Here is an 8625-nt window from a genome sequence, read left to right as displayed (position 1 = left end):
CCAGTTTTTTTTTTCTGTCGTATTGCAAAAACTTCGTTAAATGTTGCAGAGAAAATGTTTTGAATGATTATTTTAAGTAAACATTGAGATATCGGATAAACGGTAATAATTGTTATAGCCGAACATAATTTTGACTAAAAATCAAATTTGAGTCAGACATAGAAGCAAATTTGTTTCTCCATGTTTAAAGTGTTTTCTATTTTGAGGAAAAAAAACTTTTAACATCTTGCATGAATAAAAAGCTTTTCTACCTGCGGTAATGAAAATTTAATTTCATTATAAACGAAAATGTAACATAACATATATCTTAAGACAAACGATTTTGAAGAATAATCAAACTCATAATTTCCATTTTTCACACATCGCAGTAGCTAATCTTATAACAATTGCAACATTATCTCAGTATTGTGCAACATTTTCTGCGAAATTCGTCTAAGGGAAAGAGTTTTAATAAAACCTTTTAGAGTATATATAAAAAAAAGATAGAACGAAAAAAAAGAAGTTGAAAGATAACCGGCAACGAATTTGAAGGTATATTAAGCTTATAAGGAAAAAAGAATTCTGTGAAATTTAGCCAAGAAATATTTATCGTATTATTCAAACCTATATTTGATACAAACCTAAGCGACTGCGGAAAATGTTCCATTTATATTGTATTATTTTTTTAATAATTTATTTATTGTTATTTACAACTGCATACATATATACACATCAAGTAAATTTGCTGTAAGTGATATTATGACATGATACGAACATATGGAGAATCCACCCATTGATAGAACTCCAAAAACACTACTAAAGGAGAAGATCTCGAGGCCATCTTCTTTTCAGACGCCTAGGAGGATTATTAGGTAGTGAAGGAGAAGCCAGGTTAGAAACGAGTTGGTTTGGGTGGTTGGGAAGTGTATTATAGAAGGATTGGAATCTGGTTCTGGCCAAATCGGCAACATAGGGGACATTGAGGTCCTGATGGATGATTTGATTTGTGACAAAGTAAGGAGCATTAAGGATTTTACGAAGGAATTTGGACTGTAAGGATTGGATTCGAGAGGAATTAGAAGGTTAGTGGAGGCCCATAACTCAATTCCGTATGTCCAGATAGGGCTTATAATAGCCATGTAGATCAGTCTTTTGTAATGGATTGGCAGTTTGGTCCGTTTGTCTAGTAAATGTTGTAATAGTCGGAATCGACGAGCAGTTTCCTGTCTTTTCAGTCTTGTATGAGGATTCCATGTCAGTCGTTTGTCCAGATTTAGTCCTAAGTAACGGATCTGCTCAACAGAAATAAGTGGGGTATTATTAAAAGATACTGTGGGGCAAGACGAAGGTTTACGACGAAGGGTAAATATGATTTGGTAGGATTTATTGGAATTTATTTTAATCCTCCAGTTTTGGCACCATTCTTCAAGGGTGGTGATGTGGGATTGGAGGGATTGGGATACAATAGAAGGATCATTATTCACTGTATTAATTCTATATTGTTTATATGTATTTATATTGTTTTAATGTCTGAGTAAAAATAGGTATCATACTGAAAAATAAAATTACTTATAATTGATGGTGCTTATATCAAGATTTAGTTAGAGTTATAATAGATCCATTTGTAGATTATGGTATGCGTGCAAGGCATCATATTTTCAGAATGTCCCATGTAACGATTTGATTCAAATAATTAAGAAATTTTTTAATTTTATATCAAGCTTTATGAAATTATACCTTGCAAAAAATAACTTTTACGTTTTATACCATAATTGAATTGTATGAAAAGCTACTGTATGTCAGCTAGCGGTCTATTTCGGGAACGAATAGTGCTGTTAAACAAACATTTATTCACTAAATGTCATTCTAAATGCCAATTAATATACCGTATAATTTAATTGCCAAATGTATATATGTTAATCTCTAATTAGCTATGATAATTAAAGATGATTTTACATAATTTCAAATGTGTCATGACAGTTGTTCCCGATAGATAGTGTTCTCACTCTTTGATGGAAGGAGAAATTGAGACATCAAAGGCCACCTGCAAACTCCTCTCATCCGAACACTTTCTCTGCATATTGCATAGTGCATTTCTTTTTCCGTTTTTTTATTATGTATTGGCAAGACATTTTCTTTTAGAAAATCTAATATGTCCTTCTGTTCCACTTTTATTGACGCTAGAACGAAACTGGACCGATGTAAAAGAAAATGGTCACGTTCATTTTCATCTCATTGTTGAGGGTTGTTAAGTGGCGCTACATCTTGAATAGAGTCAAGTCGGTCAGATGTGAATCCCGCTCGTTGGACTTCCTTACGAATCTGCCAATACTGAACAAGTCTAACTACTAATGAATGTGTAACGTTAGGAGGCAATCGTAATACGCCTAATTAGGAGCTCAATCTTCTTGAGGTAAGAAAACACTATAATTAACATATATTTCAACAAATTCATTTCAAAAACGCTTACACACGGATTTCATTTCTGGCTGTCTTGAAGCTCTTAGTAATTATACTGATGTAACTATTTTACTTTATTACATTGCTATACTATACTATAGTAATATTGTAAACAATATATTTACATTAAGAGTATCCAGTTACAAGTACCTATATTAAACAGAGCTCAGTGCAGTTGGAAAACTGGAATTCACAACATAAAATGCTGTCGAGGCATATCTCATATTGTATACTAATAAATAATAATTTAATATATTACATCTAGATATTAAATAAATAACCTTGTTACAGATATATCAACATGATAAGAATGTGCATTTTGTGAAATACAGTTTACCAACAATTTCACGAGTATTCTAGCACGAGGTAATTATTAAATTTTAAATATTTTTTGCTTTCTCTCAATTATATCTTACAAATTTTAGCTAAAACAGTTACTGTTTTTTTTTTTTTTTTTTAATATTGTTATTTATAAAAATGATTTACATAAAAGTTTCTAAGATTGTTGACAATGTTTAATATATGATTCTAGGTATTAGTTTTGAAAATGGTCCATAAATGGGTCCCAAACGTCACTTAATTAATAAATAAAGGATAATTGGTGTTTTAGTGTTTCTATTTTGCCCAGAAGTTGTTATGTAAAAGAATATATGACCCTTAGAAAATAGATATACTATCACTTTTAATACTTATTATGGATATAATTTTTCGTCAATAACTCCTAAAAGGTTGTTTCTAGCGAAAAGCTTATGGCATAACAAATTAAACAGCGTTTAACTAAGCGTCGTATGGATACCATAATTTATAATTTTAGTTAAATAGTACCACCATGAACTACTTTCTCTGGTTGTATATGGACTTAATTACACATTACAACAGCTATTGGAACCCAAGAAACAGATGATTTACGACTTTACTACATGATCGAATTATTATTTTATGATACTCATTTAACGCGGAATTTAATAATCTTTAATGCGTTTAATTACTTTTGCTTAGATCTATCGTTTAAGAAGTTGGCACAAAAAAAAATATATAAAATTTCTTAATTCTTTACTTCATTAAATTAATTATCTACTCATAACTATTGGACAGGCAGAACTGTGTTAAGTTTAGACTCATTTATAGTACTTCATCTCAGTTTTTGAAAAAAATCGGAAGTTTGAAAAAGTTAGTTTTTTTGGTGTACAACCGTTAAAGGCTTACGAATTAATTACTTGAATGAATAAGTTTTAGGTTCTTTAATGTTACCGCAGAATTTAATGTTCTTTAGCTTGTAACCTCACAGGTAGGATGCACCGTTCCGGAGTTGGAGTCGAAAAAAAAAAGAAAATCTGCTAAAGCATCTCTAATGAAATTCAGGTACCTCTAAAAAAAAAAAAAAATAAATAAAATAAAACAATGACTTTATTCAATGCTTTATTAAATTAAGAAGATAATTAGAGGCCATAAATATAATAATTTTAAATATTATTAACAGATATTCATGGGCTGGAGTTTATGCTTCGGGCTCCTGTACCCCTTGCCAATCATGGAGATAATAAAGATATGACAGGGTAACTCGCTTTATCCATATTAGTTAAAAATAAAAAAAATAAAAATATTTAACTGAAATGCATAGATGTTTTGCGTGATTTTTAGTTCATTTGTAACAAATATAAGAAGTTTTTTAATGTTTTAATTGTTGTGAAAAGCTGAGTTATCATCCTTCTCAGTCGCATTGTCATTTCTGATATCAATATCTGGATATTTAATTTCAGAAACCAGATTCTCTATTATTTTTAATTTATTCAGATATAGATCTCTTACTTCTTCATAATTTCAGAAAGACTATTGAATTATTGAATTTATTTATTTTTTTTTTACGAATAATATGCCTTAATTTCTGTAATAAAATGATTCGATCATTATTTAGACTATCCACCAGGAAAAGTAAATGTCCTTGAAAAGTAGATATTAAACTATTGTAGCATTTCATTCCACAAAAACAAAATTTTTCTTTGTTTTTCATCCTGTGTTCATATTTTCAAAGCTGTCTATTGTAAAGAAATAAGCCCATATTTTAGTGTAGAGTAAATTTGCTAATATATAAATATCTCTTTACGTTCAATAATTCCGGAAAAACATGATTTTAAAAAAATGATACTTTTTTATCATTAACTGATTCTATGATGTTTTTAAAAAATATTTCACCAAGAATTGATTTCTCGTTATTTTGGTTTTAGAAAAATAGCATAGTTGAAAAAAAAAAAACTATTTGACGTATGCTATTATAAATGCCCATTATCACTCAATTCACAAACACCATAAAGTAGTGATACCTGAAAGTAATAAGTAATAATACCTTGAGGTTAGAATCAATGGTTGGCTTTGATTCAAGGAGTACATCCACCGGGTAGAGTGGATACGGCACTGTCCCGGGTAATGTCCAACGATGGTGTGTCTAGCCGTAGGTTTTTGATATTGAGTGTGGTCACACCCACTGCTCTACAGTCTGCTCTACACGGCCGCTATAAGGAAAAACGCATTGGATAGTACATGGCCTACTAAAGACTGATGGTGTCCGTCTATCTTCGGAGCACCATACGGGTGATCTGTACGTTTCGTACAGTTCCATACGAAGTGGCAGGTGTAGTGGGCAGGATGATCGTTACAACGAGGTGGCGTACATATTCTCAGGAATCAGGAAATGGCGGAGACGATCAATAAGTGGCAAAGACGGTGGTATGAAGCGTCTAGCGAAAGATGGTCCCATAGACTGATTCCCTAAATGGTTTCTATAGTTAATCTTTTTTATTTTATTTATTTAATGTAATTTACAACTGTACAAAATAATAAATACAATAAATAAATTGGATGAATGTTTCAAACACTTGAAAATCCTAGGAAGGAACTACCCATAGATGGTACTTCAAGCATTGATTTAAATTAGAAGGTCTCGTGGACATCTTCTTTTCAGACGCCTCAGAGGATTATCAGGGATTGTTAAGGATGAGAGATTAAGAAGTAACGGGTTAGGATGGGTAAGAAGTTTGGAATGAAAAGACGTATATTGGTTTTGGGCCTAATCTGCAACGAATGTTGTGTTAAGGTCTTTGTGGCTGAGTTTATTTGAAACGTAATAAGGAGCATCAAGGATTTTATGTAGGATTTTGTATTGTAAGGATTGGATGTGGGAGGAATTTGATGGTTTGGATGATTATCATAGTGTATAATAATTTTTTGTAGTGAATTGGAAGTTTAGAGCGTTTGTCGAGTAGGTGCTGTTGCAATCGAAATCTACAAGCAGTTTCTTGTCGTTTCAGTCTTGTTTGTGGATTCCAAGTAAATCACTTATCTAGATGGAGTCCTAAGTATCGAATTTGTTCAACAGGCGTTAGTGGAGAATTTAAAAAATAGCTAATCCTGAAATAAAAATACCCACAATAGACTAACCATGTGCAGCTTGTATAATCCGTGAAAATCAAATTTGAAATTTGTCAAGATTTATGTATAGTGAAATACCCTTTATACATATCTAACCCATCTCATTATTATAATGATTTAAACGTCGAACGTTTCGAATTTGCAGATCTATATAAGACCTGAGAAATAAATTAAAAATGTGAGACTTATAGAATTTAATTAACTACTCAATATTAAGAAAATAATCCTATTTTTATTTCGTAAAACGTAGAATAACAGTAGGAGCTGAAGGAACCTGTGTCATGGGGTTTACTGTCATACGTCCACCTCAACACCTTTCTCTGGTTCCCTTTTATTAGTTGTTCTTTAGCGGATTCTGCTTTTTGTTAACTATTCCTCGTTCTTTCATTCATTAATAATTCCTAGTTTGCGAAAGATTGCCAATAGTCCAATGAAAATCATTTATCTTTGTCTAACAGTTCAAATTTTTAAGTAATTTTTACAGACATGGAGATTTGAGGAACCCTGAAAAAAGTAATCAATTTCGAATCAGTTTGGAAATGAAAAAAATAAAATTTAAATATGACTCATATGTATATGAGTACACATAGTATGTGTGTAAAAATTTAATGTAAAGATTTTGAACGCTGTGATCTAATGATGAGTTCGAAAAATTCCCAAAATTATATACCAATAGCATTCGCCCCCAAAGATTTATTTTATAACTATCTCTTATTGCAATTACTAAAGATACCCATGCAAGACTAACAACCAAATTTAAACGGATAGTTGTTAGGAATTCCTGCTTTTTTTTAAAAAAGTTTCATGACCGCTGACAAAGAATTGCCGTCTCAAAGAAAGAATATACTTGATATTGTGAAAAGTTAATCTTCCACAGAATTCGTGTTAATAATTGAAGTATTTTCAAATTTACAAATCATCAGATTATTTTTTGAATAACAGGTTCATGGTGAGTCATTAATCATTTTTGGTCCACTGTGGGCCGGGCTTTTGAGAAAGAGAATAAATAATAAACTTTGTATCGAACCTGTATTTCCTGTAGTGCTATTGTGTCTTCAACAAGATAAATTGTAGTGAAAGGAACTACTATCGATAGTAGGCGATCAATCATAAAGTCCTGTTTTATAAATAGCCGTATTGGTTGGAATATTTTGTTTTGTAATTTGTATGGAATTGAGAACACTATTTTGAATGGATACTGAATTAAATTAAAATTAGTTTTAATATTATTGGTACTTTTTTTTCCATAATTATAAGCTGCCTACTAATTTTACATTTTTCATACACGTAATAAGTGATTATATTTGAAACTATAAAAATAATCGCCGTACTCTCGCAACACTCGGTTTAGAATACGAATTCAGATTATACCTTCTTTTTTTTTGTCTTGCGAAACATCTAGTTAGTTTTCACCCTATAATCTAATTTTAATATTGCTATATTGCTAATTACTGAATTAAATTTTACAACTTTTATGTAATTAAGATCCTTATGAAGTGACTCCTCTTAAATGTTTATTAAGGTATATCTTTATATGAATACAGATGAATTCCAAAATAAAATTCCTGAAAATTCTGCTCTCACTAACACAAAAAAAAAGTTTCGGATTTTTTTCGAGGTTTTTAACAACAAGAGGTTTTCGTTTAAAAGTAATATAAATAGCACTGACTAATTCTTTTAATTATAACTACTACCAAATTAAAACTGATTATGTTTACGGTTTTGAAATTCATTAGCTCTGTTCATTTTATTGGTTACAGGTGGTGGAAAGGGTAATGCTGATTTTAAGGTCTGCAATTAGAAGTTACTTTGGATGAACTTCGAGACTGCTTGTATTGCGAGAATGAATCATTGGTTTGAATAGAAGGAATTTAATGATGTGTTTATTTCCTTTAAAAAAAAAAAAAAAATATTAATGAACAAAATAATTTTGTCTGTTTCTTACAATTATTTAAATTTCATTATGATGACAACATTTACAAAACTTGTTGCTAGAAAATAAAATTAATTTTTAAACATTGAAGGAAGAAAACATTTCTTTATACGAAGTGTAGTAGATGTCGATAGTAAATAAAAAGTTAGTGAAAGAAAATACACATGGTATTATGTCACTGGTTAGAAAATCAAATTATACTTAAACTTTCTCAATCCTGTACTAGGATTCTCCACATATCGCAGTACAGCTGACGGAATGTGTTCAGGAATGGCTCCTGAATCAGTTTTGTGGAAGGTTTAACGCGGATTCTCCTTGTGCTGGAGGCATATTGATGAAGTTGCACTTCACAGTGCATTGACAATAGCTGCACCGCGGCGATAAAATCTGTTCTTAGAACTAAAACTGATTGTAAGCCTCCCCGCATTGAATACTACCGTATTTCCCATTGATATTATCGTTGACTTCATGGAAAGCTGCGTTATCGTTTGATGTATTATGTTTAAGAATTTATATTGCAAATAACATCTCAACATCTCATGGGAACTTTACAATTTTAGTTTTGTTTGATTATATGTGCATTTTCATATTGCTAAAAGTTTAGGGTAGAGGAGGAGCTAGTCCTTCAAGTAGCCCTTTCTGCTAATCCTGTGATCGTTACTTTGATGCTGCTCCTCATACTGACCTAAGTGGAAGAGTGAATATTCGAATATTTTCAGGACTACCGAGAAATAAACATTAACTGCCCCCTGGTACGCCGACCCAAACTGTTCATTTATGTATATATATATAAGTTATCTTTTACTGAAGTAAGAAACTAAAAATAA

General features: G+C 31.1%; 1 long non-coding RNA gene across 1 annotated transcript; it reads left to right on the top strand.

The window, feature by feature from the left end:
* The first annotated feature begins 1992 nt into the window (after positions 1-1992).
* Positions 1993-7821, top strand: LOC106679245 (uncharacterized). The gene is made up of 3 exons (XR_001342918.3): positions 1993-2392; positions 2731-2805; positions 7626-7821. It is a non-coding gene; the product is annotated as an uncharacterized lncRNA (long non-coding RNA).
* Positions 7822-8625: the final 804 nt, after the last annotated feature.

The sequence above is a fragment of the Halyomorpha halys genome, unplaced genomic scaffold (assembly GCF_000696795.3).
Source record: "Halyomorpha halys isolate HHAL.00 unplaced genomic scaffold, Hhal_1.1 Scaffold186.1, whole genome shotgun sequence".
In the NCBI taxonomy this organism is placed as follows: Eukaryota; Metazoa; Arthropoda; class Insecta; order Hemiptera; family Pentatomidae; genus Halyomorpha; species Halyomorpha halys.
This window is presented reverse-complemented; position numbering and strand designations above follow the sequence as displayed.